Genomic DNA, 19,618 nt, shown 5'->3' with positions numbered 1-19,618 from the left:
GCCCATTTTTTCAAACTATTAGGCATTTTTTGCCTAATTTGAACAGAACCATTTTCACTCCAGGCCCCACTTGTGAGTTATTCAATCCTTTGCCATCAGACTTTGGACAAAGGAAGAGAAGGATCTGTTCCACACGGTGCCATCCAACAGGGAACAGCCCTGGGCCAACCCCAGCCTGGGCTGAGCTCGCTGCCTCACTGCCCCAGTCTGGATTCTGCCCCCAGCACAGTCTGAGTTTTCCCCCATTTTCCATGTCCAGAGACAGGAAATTGTCCTGGTCAGGCTGGGAGACCTTCAACTGCACATTGATCTGGGGCTGTGACTGGGATTCCAGCAGGGAATTCAGTGTTTCACAAATCAAAATTATTCCAGGGAGCAGCCCTGACAAGGTTGGCAGCTGCTGCTTCACCACACGGTGTCAGCAGCAGAGAGAAAACACAAAATGTGTATACAAAAACAAGGATAAAATGATTCCTCCTGCTTTTAGGGGGATCAGGGCTAATTCTGCCCTGCAGTGACAAAGAACTTCTCCCTCAGACCCCCAGAGAAAAAAAACAAAGCCCAAGTGCAGCAGGGAAGGAAGGAAAGGCCCCTCTGCCTCACCTGCTGGGAACAGCACAGGTCCTGCTGCTCCTGGGGACTGGGAATGTGTCCGGAGCCAAAAGCTCCTTCCCAGGCTGGAGGGCCTTTCCTAAAGCACCACCTGGGGAAAGCAAAGGGCTGTGCAAGACATGGAGTGGGAATTTACAACAATGATCAAACCATTATTGGGAAAGAGCAACGAGGGAAGCCACAATAATTCTGTGAAAAAGGCTTGTTGTGTGTGTGGCTCTATGCAGATATTTACTATATACAATAATGCTAGGTAGAAAAGTTATGCTGTATTGACATTTGAATAATATAGTAAATGTAATTTTTAGCATTAAGTTTTAGTAATAAAAGAATTGTGTGTAAGATATTTTCTTTAGCTCAAGAAGGAAAAAAAAAAAAGGGAGAGGCCCAGAGGTGTTTCTCAACAGAGATAACAGTTACAACAAGAAGAAGAGAACCCCCCCTTAGGACTTTCAGAAGACAAGAGGCATATCTCCCTGCATCCACAGAAGCCACCTGGTCAAACCAGACTGAATCCACAAGGGCCACCTGATCGAGCCAGACACCTGGACGCCAAAGATTAGAAGAGGGACTCTGGGCAAACGGGTCTGTCTTAAGATAAAGATTGCACAATCGTGAAATTTTGGTCTTCAAAAAGGGGACATTCCTCCCAAAGAGTGCCCTTCTCCTTCTCAGCCTTTGTCTGGGAGGGAGGGGGGACGGTAGACCCGGGCTACCTACTTTGCTCTTATTGCCTCATTATTTGTCCTGTCTCTGAAAACTTTTTAAACTTTTATTATTGTATTAATTTTTTTGTAACCAATTTTTATTCTTTATTAAATTTTCATAAATTTCAAAAAGTGAGTTATTGGCATTTATCATAATTTGGTAGCAGAGTACGGTTAAAATACCCCCACTGCGGGTGCTGTGAGAGGATTAGAGACCAGGAAGACGCGTCCCGCCTGCATTAGGCGGCCTCGGCTCTGGTCCTCGCAGAGTAGCCCAGAAAGGGGTAAGATCCAAGGACAAAGGGAGACAATAAGGCAAAGAGAAGGGAAAGAATTCCCTAAAAACCGCGGTAACCAGCTCCTAACATCAAAGTGTACACGAAGAATAAAGACCCAAGAACAACGGAGTGGTAAGAATTGCTGGGATTGGGGGTGGCAGCGTTTGGTGCGGAACAGGGGCTGAAAGTGTGTGCCTGAGAGGCGGGCTGGGGTAACACCCGGACCTTCCAAGCGAGAGCGGAGTCCCCTACGCTGCGGTTCCGTTGTCCCGCGAGGGAGGCGGCCAGCACCGGGACGAAAGTGAATGGTAAAAAGGAGTGAGAGAAACCCCCCAGGGAAAAGGTAAAGTGTGTGAAAAAGGGGACCCTAAAAAAAAAAAAAAACTTTTGCTGGGATTGAGGAATTATTCCAAGAGCACCCAGGGTTGATAACCAGCTGGATTGGAGGAAGCAATTCTGAGACATCCAGGGTTATGTTAAATTCTGCAGAATCTAGGAAATAAACCCAAGAGCACCTGGGGTTGGGAAGGGAGAACCCCCCAACACTGCCAGATTGAGGGTTTTGTGAAGGGCATTGTCTGCCCGGGTTGATAACCAGCTGGATTGGAGGAAGCAATTCTGAGACATCCAGGGTTATCTATGAAATAAACCCAAGAGCACCTGGGGTTGGGAAGGGAGAACCCCCAACACTGCCAGATTGAGGGTTTATGAAGGGCATTTTCTGGCCAGGTACTCTCAAAGAGTGTAAAAGTGTGTGGAAAGTAAAAGGTACCTTGTTGTTGTGATTGTTTTGTTGTGTGTGAGATTAAGTGGAAAATGGAGTGAATGTGGACGAATGAAAGTATAGAAAGTGTAGATTTTTATTTTATTTTAAGCTTTATTATAGTTCCTCAGAGAAGGTAAATTGTATTAAGAAATAGTGTGGGAGAAAGGAGAAAAGTAGTTTTTGTGTGGGGGTAAAAGGGAAGGTGAACAGAGACAGGGATGGGTAGAATAGAGAAAATTTTGAAAGAAAAGGGATAGAAGTCCAGTGGGGAGAAATCATCGACAGAGATACCACCCTAGGATCGTCCCCTGGGAGTTGCACTGCCGGCTCCGGTGTTGGTGCCTGTCTCAGTCCCAGTGCTTGCCCCAGGTTCTGGCTTGTCGCTTGTTTCTGCCCCAGTTTCCATCCCAGGCAAGAGTCCGCTGTTCGCAGCGGCAGCCCAGCCGGTTTCTCCCCTCCCCCCCCATCGCTGTTCGCAGCGGCGGCTCAGTCGGTACCCGGCCCCCACCCCGGTCCCTCTCGCTATTTTCCCGCAATGGCTTTTTCAACCTGTGGGAAATATGGTTATTTAATTCATGTTTTATAAATAATTATAGATTGGGAACTGTGATATATATTATATAAAGATATGTATGTGTCTGCTCAACCCGCACGTTTCACGAACTTCTGGAAAGCACCTCCCTGATCTTCCGGGTTCCAAAAATGGAAGGTGAGAACGACTTGCTCCTGCCTACGTGCAGCTCAGCTCATCGGGACTCGCAACGGTCAAACGCTACACCGGTCATCACACACCTCTACGGCAGTTACTCAAAGCAAGGACTAACTCTGGACATTAGCATTTGAATGTGCCCAGGGACCCTTTCGGGATTTAATGTAAATAAAGTTAATGGTCGATGATTAGAGAAACAATGGGAGGAAAGTTGCCGAGGGGGAAACTAAGTGTATTTAAGTTGGGTCTTTAGGTGGGCAAGTTTGTGAACCCAGCTAGAGGCACTGGCTGCCAGGTCCTGTGTCCCTGGGGTCACCCTTGACTCTGCTTTTCCCGGGAGAACTTCGGTCAAGTAAGTTTGCTGTTCGTGGGGTTCGTATTGTTTTGTTTTTATTGTTTGAAATTGTTATAATTTGGTTCTAAATTTTGTGATTTGGATGTTAATAAACCAAACTATTGAATTTGGCAATAAATTTGTCCTGGCGTTTATAACAAACCTCATTCCCGGTATTTGTTTGTTAATTTGTTTTAGCAGCGCTGAGCGTTGCCGCCACTGCCTTACTTTTTGTTGGAATCGGCGAGTACAGTAGCCATGAGCCACGTGGGGGGGTGACCGCGTGGTGGCTTAGCCGACCCTGGAAAAGCCCCCCAGCTGCAGCAGCGGCGGCAGGTCCCCCTCCCCTCCCCAGCCGCGGTGGTGAGTCCCCCTCCGCTTGCAGAGCGGGGGGGGGGGGCGGCTGGTTCCTTCACCCTTTCCTCCCAGCGGCGGCGGCGGGTACCCCCTCACCCCCCTCCCGTTCGCGGCGGCGGCGGGGCAGCTGGCTCCCCCTCCCCCCTTCCCCCCTTCCCGGCGGCGGTTCCTCCGCTGTCGGCGTGTGGCGGGCTGGTCCGGTCCCTGGCTGCCTCAGTAGCGATTCCAGCTCCGGTGGTGCTGGGCGACTGCCGGAGGCAGCTGGAGCCGCCAGCATGGGCCATGCAGGAGAGCGCGGCCACATGGAGGAGACCGGAAATTGCTTCCCCTTCGGGAATTCCGGTGGCAGACCCCACCCATGCCCCGTCCTTGGAGGACCAAAAAAATCAGTGGTCAGTCCTCCAGAGCTCCCCACTTCCTGTTGGGGAAGCCGTTCCCTTGGAAACCGCAGTCAATGCAGATCTTCTCAGGAAGAAAGGGAGTGGGCAGAGAGGGACGGTGGCCGAGCGCTTCTCCTGCCGGGAGTAGGAGGACGAGCGAGGCTCTCGTCCCCAGTGGCGGCGGCGGAGAGGGGCGGCCGCCGCATTCCTGCACAGCCGTGCCATGGCAGAGGGGCTGCCCAGTGGAGGCGGCGGCGCCGAGCCGCGCGTGGGACGCGCTGCTCCCTGCCCGCCCCTCCTCCAGCTCGTTTATCAGCGCCCGCAGCTGCTCTTTTCCTTATGACCGAATGACTCGGGTCATAGAAGTTTTAAAGATTTTTTCAGTGTTTCTCATGCGCTAGCCTTCAGTTTCTCTCAAATCGGTAGCCTGTAAACTCAGACAGTGTGCACACGTGTTCTGGGATGTTTTAGGAAGGACTTGTGGTTTTTTTGAGAGGAAAGGAGACAGTGTCTGAAGCTGTGTTTTTTAAATGACTGCTGCTTGATGTGCTAACATTTTTCAAGCGTTTTTCACTTGGTGAGAGAGAGCTTGACCATGTGAAGTCAGTGTTTAGTGCTTTTTAAGTGTCTCTTCTACAGTTGATGAATGGATGTGGAAGGAGGAGGAGTGAAGAAAGGGAAGTATTAGTGTTCACTGGATTATTTGCTTAGTCTATGCTATAAAATGAGATGTGTAGAAAATATTTTGGAAGATGCAGACAGGAGGAAGAGTTAGAATTTGTGGAAGGTGCAATAGCAAGAAGAATTTGTTTGGTAGATACCTCAGGAAGGCATAGTGTAAGTAAAGATGCAGTGGAGTGGTGGGAGCAAGAAAAGAGTTTTGCCTGTCATCAGGGATGCGGTGATATAGAGAGATACCAGAATTTAGATAAGAGATGTTTTGTTAGTCCCAGGAACAAGGAGTAATTTATTGGGACGAGACTTCCAAATAAAATTAGGAATAGGAGTTATACCAGAAAATGGGAAGATGACAGCTAAAATATTGAAATTAGAACAGGAGGATGAAAAGAAAATTAAGAAGGAGGTATGGGCTGCTGAAGGAAATAGGGGAGGATTGAATATTGATCCCATTAAAGTTACAATTGAAAGAGAAGATTGTCCCATACGGTGCGTCAGTATCCTATCTCATTAGAAGGACGGGAAGGTTTGAAGCCGGTAATAGAAGGACTGATAAGGGATGGTACACTAAAACCCTGTATGTCTCCTCATAATACCCCCATTCTTCCAGTAAAAAAGTCTGATGGAAGTTACAGGCTGGTACAACATTTAAGGGAGGTAAACTAATTGTGTGCACGCCTCATGCAGTTCGAAATGTGTTAAACCAAAAGGCTGAAAAATGGTTGACAGACTCTCGGATGCTAAAATATGAGGCGATCTTGATAGACAGTGATGATTTGACATTAGAAGTAAATAAAAGCCTGAACCCAGCTCAATTTTTATATGGGGAACCAACAGATAACTTAATACATGATTGTCTAGAAATTATCCAATACCAGACAAAGATTCGAGAAGACCTTGAGGACCAGGCCCTTCTAGAAGGAGAAATAATTTATGTGGATGGATCCTCCAGATGCCTACAAGGGAAAAGAATGTCAGGATATGCAGTAATTGATGGGAAGAACATGCAAACTATTGAAAAAGGGAAATTACCTTCAAACTGGTCAGCTCAAACCTGTGAATTATATGCTCTAAAAAGGGCACTGGAACACTTAGCACGTAAAAGGGGTACAATTTATACTGACAGCATGTATTGTTTTAGAGTGGTACATACCTTTAGAAAAATTTGGGAAGAAAGAGGTTTGCTGAATTCAAGAGGAAAAGGATTAGTACATGAGGGGCTCATTTTAGAAGTCCTAGAAGCATTAAAATTACCTGAAGAGATAGCTGTAGTACATATTAGAGGTCACCAAAAGGGAGTAACTCCAGAAGTAAGGGGAAATAATTTGGCAGATCAGGAAGCAAAGGATGCAGCAGAGAATGGAGTAGAAAAAGTAATGTTGGTATTAACTACCAATGAGGAGATGTTGGAAATTCCAAAATTTAGTGAAACAGAGGAAAAAGAATTGAAAGAGATAGGAGGTGAACCAGATGAATCAAAGAAATGGAAACTTCTTGATAGAAGGCAATTACTTAATAAAGTACTTACTAGAAAAATATTAGAAGACATGCATCAGAAAACTCACTGAGGTACCCAAGCTTTGTGTGATTATTTCTTAAGGAACTATGGGTGCATTGGGATTTATGGGGTAGCAAAAAGGGTAACTGAAAGATGTATAACTTGTCAAAAGATAAAATAAAAAGATAATGAAGAGAACTACACTGGAAGGTAAGGAATTAGCCCTTAGACCATTTCAAAGTATCCAAGTAGATTTTACAGAACTTCCTCAAGTTCAACGATGGAAATATATATTAGTAATAACAGACCATTTAACTCATTGGGTGGAGGCAGTTCCCACTGCCAAGGCTACTGCTAATGTGGTAAGTAAAACCCTTTTGAAAAAAAAAAAAAAAATTAGTCCAAGATATAGAATGGTTAATAAGAAAGACTTGGGCAGAGGAACACATTTTATGCCAAAAAGTGTTACAACAATTAATTCAAAGCTTTGGGGACCCCAGGCCCAGCAGCTCTGGCTCTGTAAGAAAACCCTAGCAGAAGCGAATGAATGTCTTTGTCCCCAAGAGGGAAATCCCAGAAGCCCCAGGGTGTCCTTGGGGAAGTGTTCCTGAGTTCTGCTTCTGTTTATTATTAATGCTAAGGTTGGTGTTGTTTGTTAACCTGTGTATACACACCAGAAAGGAACTATTATTATAGTCCCATATCTTGCTCCCTAATTTTCAAAATTACAATAATTCAGAGGGAGAGAGTTGGAATTCTTCATTCCAAGGGTGGCTCCAGCCTTCCCTGGCAGACACCTGTCTTTCAGACAAAGACAGGACCATTTTTTTGTTATCATTTAGAACTTAGTTATAATATACTTATAACCGCATTTTAACATTGTGCAGCTTGTATTCCAAGATTTTGTTAAAACCTATGATCAATTTAATATGCTGCCATTTCTGTCGGCTATATGGTGCACACACAGATCGATTATGTTGTGCCAAAATATTATTCAAAGGAATTATAAATTGCACCATATCAAAACTGTTGTGATTAATATCTCTAACTCCAAAATGAGAAGGTCCTTTTCAGGTATTGCTGGCACTGAGGCTGCGATCTGGACCAGGGAACGAGGGTGGATCCATGCCAGCAGAATCAAAGGACCTGTGGAAAAGCCTAAGGAGTGGACAATATCATCGGAACCGGGTGATACGAAATTAACCCTAAAACGGGAATGAGAGGTGATGAACTGGGGAGATCCACATGATCCAGGAAACATACACAGGATCACACCAGACTGGGAAGCTAGACCGAGTTTGCACCAGTGGTTTCAAATACCACCTGGGAAAACTTTGAGACACCTCCGGTACCCTCCCTGGGGAGGAATACTTCCACCACAGACAGGAGGATCGGGATTGTTTCGGACAGAAAACCCCTGTGTTTTTGCCTTAGCCTGTGATTTATATAAAGAGGAGGGTGAATTACAACCTCATACATTGCCAAGCCAAATACCCTGTTTGATTCACCCAAATACTGGACATGCTGGTTGGTGTAAATGTAAGTGTTTGAGCTGTGGGAAAAATTGGTACTGTAGTTCACACAAACGACGCTCTCGTTGCATGAAGCATAGAGTGTCACCTGAGCCCCCTATCCAAGAAGAATTTGAAACAACTAAAATAATAACTTTGATGTGTGGATGGGAATTATTAGTGCCTGTTGAACGAGAGGTGGCTGAGGAAAAGTGGGAGACCACGGTTAAGGAGTGTCAAGAACGATTTGCCTGGAAATTACCTAAGAGAAAGTGACAATAGAGGAGAGGGCAAGACCAGATTGGCCTCTATAATCGCCACCGAGAAGATCACATACACCTGCTGTGGGCTGCAACCCCATAGGCATGGGAGGTGGGAGTATAAGCCATACTGGACCTCTCCTGGTTCTGTCACTCATTTTCTGGCTCTTCCCTTTTGGGATGCCAACCAGGCCATGCTACAGGTGTTACCAAAAACTGCATATGGAAAAGACACCGAGGCTCCTTCTTTATTTCTCACACTCATATCAACAGTCACTGTTATAACCCTTCCAGATTAGGAAACTGCATGTACAATTGGAAAAGTATTGGATTGCAGAAAATTTAAGGGGAAGTGAATGTGCAAAAGGGGGCAAATGGATGTGTTTCACCCACATTACTGGGAGTAAAGCAAAGAATTTGGTAAAAGAACAATTGATAGATAAAAAAATTAGGCCAACACCACCACCTAAACCTGTACCAATTTCACTTGACGGTTTGTATAAGAAATTGGAACAACAATTAGAGAAAGAAATAGATATTTCACAGATGGGTAAAAATCTGTTTGTGGAATTGGGAGAAAGAATAAGTAAGGAACTTAACGTAACCAGTTGTTGGGTCTGTGGAGGGGCTTTGATGTCAGAAGAATGGCCATGGAAAGGCAGCAGCTTAGGCCCAATCGAGCTCCTTAAGTGGAACCAAACAAGTATAAGGGGAGAAAATCGGCCAGGGGGATGGATTTTAAGTTCAGTGGTCATAGGGGAGGAATGTCTTTGGTGTGAAGGAAAAAAGTTCCTCCATGAAGTAGGAAAAACCCCCTGTAAAAGATACAAGGTTAGTAATAGAACCTCTGTATGGTGGATCCCAGAAGAACCTACCATGTACTGGACCCAGAAAAAAAAAAAAAAAAAAAAAAAAAAAAAAAAAAAAAAAAAAAAAAAAAAAGGAAATTGTGAATATAATAATAAAATCAGGCTTTTTCAATGTAATGGTACAGGAAAAAAATCCTTATGTTGGCATCCCAGAAATTTCTAAATTTTGGGAGAATATGAATGAGCAAAAATTAGACTATTGGAAAGCTCCAGACGGTTTGTTCTGGATATGTAAGAAGAGGGCGTATCCAAAACTCCCTCCCAAGTGGAAAGGGAGCTGTACTCTGGGTGTCATACAACCAGGATTTTTTCTTTTGCCCGGACCTGAAGGGGATCACTTAGGGATACCAGTTTATGAGGATCTAAAAAGAAGCAAGAGAGATGTAATTGGAGGATTCCAAAAATGGGGAGATGATGAGTAGCCCCCTGCACGCATACTGGAAACATACGGACCAGCCACCTGGGCACAAGATGGGAGTTGGGGATATCAAACTCCCATTTATATGTTAAATCGTATCATAAGGCTTCAGGCAGTCGTAGAGATAATAACAAACAAAACTGGTAAGGCAATAAAATTAATATCCAGGCAACAAACTCAAATCAGAGCCGCTGTGTACCAAAATAAGTTAGCACTAGATTACCTGTTAGCTAAAGAAGGGGGCGTTTGTAGAAAATTCAATACATCAGATTGTTGTTTAAAAATAGATGATAATGGAGAAGCTGTCCTGGATATAGTCAATGATATTAGAAAAATCGCCCATGTACCAGTTCAGAAGTAAGAATCCATGTTAAGTACCAGCTGGTAAGATAATGTACTAGAAATAGAATGGTGGAAGAAACTAGGTTTTTTCCTCTTATGTGCCACAGCTGGTTTAATATTCCTCCCTTGTTTGATCCCTTGTTTCATTCGTGTAGTTCAAGGAATGCAATTAGTGACCATGGATCAAAGGATGGATACAACAAAAACGGTGCAAAGGATTATGGTATTAAAGAAACAAGATAGAGTAGAAGATCCCCTCCAGGAAGCTAGACTGATTTATGAAGAAAATGAATGTAGAATGGATGCAGAAAAGCAGTAAATACTGCTCGAGCCAAAATTATTATAAAAAGTAAGAGGGGGGATTGTGAAAAAGGCTTGTTGTGTGTGTGGCTCTATGCAGATATTTACTATATACAATAATGCTAGGTAGAAAAGTTATGCTGTATTGACATTTGAATAATATAGTAAATGTAATTTTTAGCATTAAGTTTTAGTAATAAAAGAATTGTGTGTAAGATATTTTCTTTAGCTCAAGAAGGAAAAAAAAAAAGGGAGAGGCCCAGAGGTGTTTCTCAACAGAGATAACAGTTACAACAAGAAGAAGAGAACCCCCCCTTAGGACTTTCAGAAGACAAGAGGCATATCTCCCTGCATCCACAGAAGCCACCTGGTCAAACCAGACTGAATCCACAAGGGCCACCTGATCGAGCCAGACACCTGGACGCCAAAGATTAGAAGAGGGACTCTGGGCAAACGGGTCTGTCTTAAGATAAAGATTGCACAATCGTGAAATTTTGGTCTTCAAAAAGGGGACATTCCTCCCAAAGAGTGCCCTTCTCCTTCTCAGCCTTTGTCTGGGAGGGAGGGGGGACGGTAGACCCGGGCTACCTACTTTGCTCTTATTGCCTCATTATTTGTCCTGTCTCTGAAAACTTTTTAAACTTTTATTATTGTATTAATTTTTTTGTAACCAATTTTTATTCTTTATTAAATTTTCATAAATTTCAAAAAGTGAGTTATTGGCATTTATCACAAATTCCAAGGCAGCAGGAGGGATGCTGAGCTTTAAAGGAGGTTTGAGTGAGGCAGCATCTCCTGGGAGCTCTGCAGCACAGCTCCAGCTCTGGGATTGCAGGAGCAGTGCAAACTCCCCCTCTCCAATCCCTGGATTTGCCTCCTGCCAGCACTCAGCACCTCAGGCAGGTTTGGCTCCAGGGCTCCAGTGCTGTGAAAACCTCAATCAGAGGAACCTCTCCAGAAGAGAAAACCACACCCAGCAGCAGCCAAAGAAACCTCAGTGCTGTTCTTACCTGGTCTCCAGAGCTCCCAGCAGCCATTCCCATTCCATGAGAGGGAGGAGGCAGTTTGGGATGTGTTCTTGGCCATGGAATTGGATGACAGAGTCCAGAGGGTCTCTGTGGTCCCTTCCAAGCCAAACCACCCCGTGGTTCCACGGTATGATCAGCGCCTATCCCAATTCCAGAAACATCCTCCCACTAACCCAGCACTTCCCCCTCCTCTGTTTGCTCCACATCAGGGATGTGCTGCCAAGTGCCCCAGGCATGGGAGGCCTCAGCTTTCCCTGGGGATGCCATTCCAGGCTGAACTTGTGGCCTCAGGGCTCTGAAATGAGCCCTCAGACCCAATTCCAGCTGGGAATGGATCAAACAGCAGCGTGGGGTGTTTGGTCTCTCTCCCATCCCACCACTGAGACAGCTCCCATGGAATGGGACTGACTTACTGCCTCTGGAATTGCTGGCTCAAAAGGCAAGCCTTGGAATATCCTCTCCTGGGAATATCCAGGACATCAGGAGGGGCCCTGGAAGTCACAGGTCAGCGGCAGACTCAGATGAACAATCCTGAACTCGTTCTCAGGGCATGCACCCACTGCATCCTGTGACTGCAACAACTCCAGAGCTGCTCCTTCCCCTTGGAACAGCCAGGGAAAACATCCCCATCAGGGATTGCTGACAGGAAAAACCTCACAGGTCCAGGACACTTGGCTGCAGGCCAGCACTCCAACAGGCTCTAAGGAATAAACAACAGGAAAGATCATCTCAGGGTGCACCCCACGAGCTGGGCACCACATTCCTCACTGGAACTGGGCTGTTCCCACATCTCTGGGACAGTCGGGAGCATCCCCATTTCCTCACCCTTCCCCTCAGGAGAAAGAGACAACAGAGCCCTCAAACACCCAGTGTGCAATCCCAACAACCCAGGGAAAACCACCTTGTTCAGGGAAGGAATGTAATGCCCAGTTTGGGGAAAAAAACAAACAGCAGGACTGGAAACATTTCCAGGCACGGAGCTCCCAGCCCTGGAAATGCAGCTCCCAGGATTCTGCCCATGGAGACCCCAAACTTGCCCGGGACTGGGCTGAGGGACAAAACCCCACCCATTGCCCCAGCCTGGCACAGAGCAAATCCCATGGACAGCCCAGAGGGTGTCCCTGACCATGGCAGGGGGTGGGAACAGGATGATCCATAAGCTTCCTTCCCAACCCAGACCATTGCAGGAGTTTAAGGCTCCTTAAACTTGATTGGAGCCACTTCTCAGCTCACAGCTCTCCCCAGGCCTCATCCTCTGGGCTGCCTTTCCCAGGGCTCCTCTCCCCAAACACTCCCACTGCCAATGGCTGTGCCCTGCCCAAAACCACCGGGTGACACCAGGGGTTGATCCATGGCTGGGATGTTTTCCATGATCCAGCACCTGAGGGACTCCAGAGTCAGACAGGCAGGACCAATCCCAGGTCACAGGCACTGGCACAGAGCAGCTGCTGGCCTGGAAGGGGCTCCTCTCCTCTCCCTTAGCTGGAATTCAGTGCTGGAAAGGGCCCAGCAGGAATTGTGGATTTATCTGCTGCCATGGATTAAGCCCAGCACTCACTGCCCAGTGCTGCTGGAGCCTCTCTGCACAGGAAAAAGCTGTGCCCAGCCCAGAGGACCTTTAGGGAGCTCCCTGCCAGTTTCCCAGGATGGATGGGAAGCTGCTACTGCCAGCCTGGATCTCAGGGGAACTTCAGTACTGTGCTGAAAGCTTCTAAAACAGGGACTTCTTCCCAAGTCTAAGGCAGTCCAAGTCCTATGGCTCACCAGGATTCCTAATAAAGTTCTGCTAAAATGTGTCTGTGTGTAGAAATCTTTTAATCAAATTCAAGGGAAGAGTTGCCTGAGATTTCAGTTAACATTTAAACCGCCCTGTGACATACCAGACAGAAAAAGCTGTTTAATAGCTCCTTTTTCCCAGCTGCACGGTGCTAATCCAACACTGACTTGTGCGGGAAATGGATGGGAAGTGCAGAAACAAGTTCAGTCCCACCTTCAAGCAATTCCCAAGAACATGATGACCCTCCAATGAAACCCTGGCCTGGAACAACACACTTCTGCCTGTGGCACTGACCCAGGGGAGTGCAGGGGCTCTGGGCTGGCAGTGACAATTCCTGCACCGCTCCCTGTCCCTCACCAAAGCCCCAGAACTGGGATCAGGGGTTTGGTGTGGCTGCAGGGCCACTTATGGCCGCAGGTGCCTGGATGGGAAAGGTGGCCCTTTTCCAAAGGAAACAATACTCAGGGCCCTGGTGTCTTGAGGTCAGGTCAGAGGTGGCACCTGGGGGTCCAAGTGCAGCCAGAGTCTGAGTTGGTGGCAGTTTTGGTCTGAGAGAAATCCTGGGATGTTCATGGTTTTAGCAGGCAGCAGCCACTTTTGGCCACAGGTGCCTGGATGTGAACGGTGCCCATTTTCCACAGGAGTCATAACTCATCCCACTGTGTCTCAAGGTCAGCTCAGAGACAATAGACATGCTACTTTTAAATTAAATCAAATATTTTAGCAGACAAGTATTACATCCTCTATGTACTTTTATATTTGCTCCTTTTATTTCCATGAGGGGCTGTGCCTAATGGAAAAAACTTGTAAAAGTTTTTTAAAGAAAACTCCTCTTGCTTCCTTTGAAGTTACTAAAAGTGTATTATGTGAATAAAAGTATTACTGTTATTTACATATTAATTTTTGATATATAAATATTAATGTGTCTTTATTCTATCCAGTTAATCTGATCAGTAATAGAACTGATTGTCTCTCACCTACTATTCTGGAAGACCACTTCTGATCTTTGTGGATGCCAAACAGAATCATTATGTTAGCCTGGGAAACATTTGGAATATTGATACTAGCTTAGAAAAAGAATCTCTGTCTCTGTAGAAAAGACAGCACAACTTTTGAGACAACAGGAAGCCCATGAGTCACAAAACATTTAAGTTTTTTCTTAAAATAACAAAAAACTTCAGTGATGAAGTCCTAGAGTACTTCAGTTCAGTTTCAGTGCTCATGCCATGACAGTTTGATTTCACTTCTCTGGGTTGCTGGGCAAGGAAAAAGCCTTTTGTAGACATTTTAAATGATCAAAAAACCTGCTCTTGCCCAGAGAAGCCCTTCCAGCTGGGAAAAGGCATGGCAGAAGGAGAGAGTTTGTCTTAAATACCTAAAAGGGCTGCAGGGACATGGATATCTGCTGAGCATGCCATGGAAAAATGCCACAGGTGAGAAGCTGACAAGAGATACAGAGAGCAAAAATGAAAGAACAGCCAAGCTTCACAGGTAGGAATGTGGCAGTTACATAAAAACAGATGAATTCCACAGATAATTGGAGGGTGGGGGATTTTCTGGTTAGTAGAGGCCAGCAGCATTTGTGTAACTGCACCAGTTAGACTGGGATTATCTAGGTAATGGCATCAGAAATGCCATATCTGGGTCTAGATGCAGCAAAACTGGGACCAAGATAAGAAGCAAGAGAAGGAAAAGACTGGTTGGGAAAAAGGGAAGTATGCCAGCAGGAAAAAAAGGGACGGGAAATGTGAAAGGGGACAATAAAGTATGAAAACCATGCTGCCTTGGAAGCATTCTGTTCCAACAGCTCAGCCTAAATCAGGACCATCAAACCAAACCTGTTATTCTGGCCATGGCACACAGCCCAAACCAACTCCCACGGTCAGGAGACACAGGAGGAAAGGAACACCTTGCCTGGCAAGCAAGGGAGCAACTCATCAGACAGGTCAGGCACAGGAATATTGTGACAGCAATGGTGCCACCCACTGCCTCATAAGAGCCTGCTGAGTGTTCACTGAGTCCTCAACTCCCAGTGAGCTGAACACTACTGTGGCAATTACTCCAGTATCACTGAACCCAAGACAATACAGAAACCAGCTCAAATATGCTGCTCTTGTCCAGTGCCCAAGTTAGCAGATGAACAGAGGGCTTTATTCACCAAAATGAAACAAGAGCAAAACCACTGAGGACAGCAGCATGCACTCATGCAACAGACTGAGAACTCAAAATGCCCTTCAGAACAACAGATGTTGAGGTTTGGTGCTTTTGAACCAGTGTATCTCAGCTTAGATTTGCAGGCATAGACCCATATGAAAAACCCCAAAACCACACAACCAAGTCTTTGTGCCGTATAGTAAATGTTTTGTTATACATTTGATCTAGAGTTTGGAATTTTCTCAATGCCAGCAGAGGAGAGTTACACCATCACTGGCTGCCAAGAGCATCTAATTTATAGCAAGACTTTGATAACTAGCACACTTGGAACCAGGATGAGGACTACTCCAGGCCCTTACATCATGATTTACAAAGCAGTCTAAAACTGCATTTTAGATAATCTTTGATCTGGATTAGTTCCCAGTAACATTTTGCCTCAATGGACAAAGCACATGACTAATTCAATTTGTTGTATTCATTACAGCACTGAGTTTAACCACTGGCTCAGTTTAGAGTTCCACCACCCACTTAAACCTGACATATGGCTCCTGGTTGTACATAAATGCCAATTTTAGCCCTTCCTGACTCAGATTTTAGTAAGAATATCATTTGCCTCTCACTCTCAGAAGCAGAAAGAGCTGCCAGTGGCTGGCTGTGCATATTCATAGTTATTTCACATTTTCCTCTGTATTTCTGAACATCCTGATTTATGCAGCTTGTGTAAATACATATGTGAGCATCTGCACCCCAGGCTGGTGGAACTGTTAGTAACTAATAGGGGAAAACATCTTTCCAGCTCCAAGATGCTGTTCCCACACTTTGCTCAGAAAGGATCACTTTCCATCACACAGATGTTTCTGGACTAAAGCCTCTTTTCAAGCCACATGCAATGCAGCAATACAAGCAAGAGCCCTGAAATGCAAACAAGTAGGGTTCAAGAAAAGGAGCCATATTTTTTTAACTAGAGTAACATACAAAGCACTGAGTATGCCCAGAGCTTGCTCATCTCACTATTTTAGGCTACCTAAAGAATGATGTGCAAACGGGCTCTGACACAGGAAAATGTGAGAAAAACTGGAGTAACATAGTTAAAACAAACCCCTAAATGAATGGAGAAATATAAAGAACAACTCATAAAAAGTATTTATCTCTAAATTAATCTAAGAGTCTATCTTCAGAGACTTCATTTTTCTTTATTCTTTAAATGAACCAATTAATAAAGACACTGACCAAATTAACAAAGGCAACATAATATAATTATTCCATGTTTGATGGGACAAGACTGTTTTCTGACACTGCTTAGTTGAAGTGGAATGATCTTGGTATTGGCAGTTTTCCAAAGAGCCTTTGCCATTAGAAAAGAAAGCGAGTTTGTCACATGCCCTTTCACTGCTCTTCTTTTCCAAGCCCAAGTAAAACCACACAAACAGTCTGAGAGACACCCTGCAGGCTTGGTCCTTTCAGACACTGCAGAACCAGCTACATCTATTAAAGGCAGTTTTTGGAACAGCACTGAACAAGAAAGGCACTCAGAAAGATCCTCACTGTGTTTGAGGAGCAGGAGTCCTTCTGCATGCACTGCAAACCAGACATTGCTGAGGCAGCATCAGGCACTGCAAACAATATTCTAACATAGGCAGAACCATCAGGATTTCTCCCAGTGGGTACTGCAGGGGTCTGAATCACCAATCTGGAAACACTGCATGCAGAATTCTTGACTTAAATGAGTTGTGCTGCAGCCCCATTCAGATTTTTTGTAAAGGCTTTGTGCAACAACTACTACTGAAAATAAAAACCCCAACTAACCAAAAAAAATGAAGACAAAACTATTTTCTCCAAACCCCCAGACATTTTTCTTAGGTCCAGGAAATGCAAACAAGCCCAGAGATTTTGAGATCCCTTCTGGATGTTGGAAACATTGCAGGTATTTAATAATCCTCAGTTCAGTCATCAAGAATAGCCCTTAGGCAAACTTGACAGCTTCAGTGCTATTTTTAAAAAGCAGAGTAGTCCTGAAACAGCAAACTGCTCTGTAGTACTTGCCAAGAGTATTATTAAGGAAAAAAGGAGTTAAGTCCTAGAAATGTAATGAGAAGGATTATTCCAACATGAAGGCACTCGCATTAAACAGATTATATCTGGAAAAGGATTCAAGTCCCATTAGAAACCAATGGATGCAAGATTCAAAGTGATGGCAAAGTAATTTGCTTTCAAATTACTTAGCTAATTTAAATGTATTAAACCATTAAATTAACAAAACACATTTTTAAGTTACAGTGCTTTCTTTAAAGAAACTTTGAAATCTCACTGGATTCAAACATGGTCTAAAGATTAATTAGTTTTAATTGTCACATCAAAACCCAAACCTTTATCTAAAGTTTTTTTAAAATGTGTTAGGACCCATCCTCCCATTCCATTTCCTTCATTATCACACCAAGACCACGTGACTGAATGAAAAATGAGCTACTGCACACTAAAAATTAAGTCCTCAATTTCCCATAAAACCAGCATGGAGAAAACAGGACTGAGAACAACCCTGAGAGCAGAACAAGAAGAGACAGTTAAATTCACGTGTATGAAAATATCAGAAAATCACCGAATTTGGAGTTTTTTCTGTCAAATATAGCTAGCATCTTACAAACTACTTGTTTTTTTAAAAGTTATTTCAGGTGACACTGCGTGAAAACTGATCATTGGAAGATTTATGCTCAACCATTAAAGCAGCATGAGGGTCACCCATGGAAATCAATATAAAAATAAGAGTTTATCATAACCTTTTTTTCTACTTTTGCACATTGTAAACCAGTAGGAGACAGGGAACTTGGAATAACTCTCTACAATTGCTCAATAGAGGTTCTCCTGTAAAGGTAAATTAAGGAACCCAGCAGTGTCACTCCTGTCAGTGGCACCATAAATAACAGCACTGAAGTCAGTGAACCTCACCAGTTCAAGGAAGGTTTCCACACTCACCTTACTGTGCCCTCACTCTTTCAGTCTGATTAAACTCCACTGACAGGACAGCTAATGAGCTGCACACAGTTCTACACGTCCCTGCAGCCCCTTCTGAGGTTATTTGGGATAAAGGAGGTTGTTCTTGTCACAAGGAGTTTCTTGGGCACCTGTAATTCCCAAGTCACTCTGGCCCAGGCACTTCCTCAGTTTCCAACCTCAGCTTTTCTAACCACATCTTTGGCAACATCTGAAAATGTAGGAATATAAGCCAAGCTAGCTGTTCTGTCCACTTGTGTTAGCATTAATTGATTTAGGGCTTTCTATACAGGAGTCAAAATTACCTGAATCGGGCCCTAGTTTGCAGTTCAGCCTTGTTCTGATTCAACATGAATTTCAAAGCCCAGAACTCCAATAGAAAACAGGCTTAGAACACCTCGTGACTCTCACTTGAGTTAATAGCCTAATCATGATTCACTTTCTTTGTTTGCTGGGCTTGATCTGCAGCCTGAGCAGCACCACACTTGCTTAATTAATACGGTAGCAAGGAAAACACAAATCCTGTTAAATCTTAACTAGAAAAACAAGCTTGTAATGCTACTGTCAGAAGGCAAGCTTGGTTTATGTCCCTTGGTTCAGTGAACCAGGAAAACTTAGGCTGACTCAATGGTACTTCTTAGAGCATTAACAATAATCCAGACACACATCACTGTGCAAGGACATCCACAAAACCTTCCTGACAGTGAGTTTCTCTTGGAGCTCATTGCAAACCTGTTGGGGTATTTAACATTCCTGTTCATGCAAAACCCAGTGCACTTCAACAGCTTTAAGGTCCAGCTTCTTAAAGAGGTTGCTTATTGCTGTTCACAATTCCAATTTTCCAGGCTCCTTAGGTCAAGTGTGAATTTTGCCTGGTGAACAGAGGCTGCTACACCAAGGGAGGTTGGTGCACATCCTCCTCCCCATCTGAGGGAACACTTACAAATCCTATTAAGTTATGTTCATTTCACAAACATCCTGATGCAGCAAGCCAGGTTCATAATCCTGACAAAATGGTCATTGGAGGAAAAGTAAATTAACATAACCCTGTAAAATAATCCATGCGATGACACTGGATTTACCCCTCAGCATGACAAATGCTCCTCTCTGTAACCAGATTTACAGATTAGCACCACAGAAACTTTCAGGTGTTCCTGCTGTCCATCAGTACATAATACATCCAGTATTATTTTACACACAATCAGTTTTGTTCATGTGAAAAGCTCTGCTACAACATCTGATTGATAAACCTCATGCACTACATGAATTTTCTTTTGGAAAGCTGGTATTAAAAATAGCTGGAAAACTTTCAGCAAGAAAAAAATCCAGCAGAAAATATTTTGGGGTCAAAACACAGGAAAAGTCCACAGGTTTTTTTCATACTTTTAAAACAGCTCTGTCAAAAAAGGCCTTCCTTTTGTATGAGAAGAAATTTTGTTCCTGTATACATGTGAGGGAATAGATTGTGGCTTCTCTTCTCGTCTGTTTAAAAATGTCAACCTTTGACCCATGCTCACTCCTGCCTCCACTGTGTTGATTTAATTGTGTGGGAAATCACTTTACAAAGCAGTCAACTGAAATACTTGAGTTGAAGGTATAAAAAGAACAGCTCAGTGTACAAAAGAGGAGCTCAGTGGATAAATAATCTTCCC

The 19,618-nt window shown here is 44.3% G+C and overlaps 1 long non-coding RNA gene across 2 annotated transcripts in view; it reads right to left on the bottom strand.

Moving 5' to 3' along the window:
• Window positions 1–92: 92 nt before the first annotated feature.
• LOC134550823 (uncharacterized) overlaps window positions 93–19,618 on the bottom strand; it is a 59,816-nt gene continuing 40,290 nt past the window's right edge. For both annotated transcript variants that reach the window (XR_010080457.1, XR_010080458.1), the window contains 2 exons: window positions 11,461–11,747; window positions 93–703 (listed from right to left, as the gene is read on the bottom strand). This is a non-coding gene — a long non-coding RNA (uncharacterized LOC134550823). The remainder of the gene's footprint in view (window positions 704–11,460; window positions 11,748–19,618) is intronic.

Source organism: Prinia subflava, chromosome 5 (genome assembly GCF_021018805.1).
Source record: "Prinia subflava isolate CZ2003 ecotype Zambia chromosome 5, Cam_Psub_1.2, whole genome shotgun sequence".
Taxonomy (NCBI): domain Eukaryota; kingdom Metazoa; phylum Chordata; class Aves; order Passeriformes; family Cisticolidae; genus Prinia; species Prinia subflava.
The sequence above is the reverse complement of the archived record's forward strand: the minus strand, read 5'-3'. Positions and strand labels throughout refer to the sequence as shown.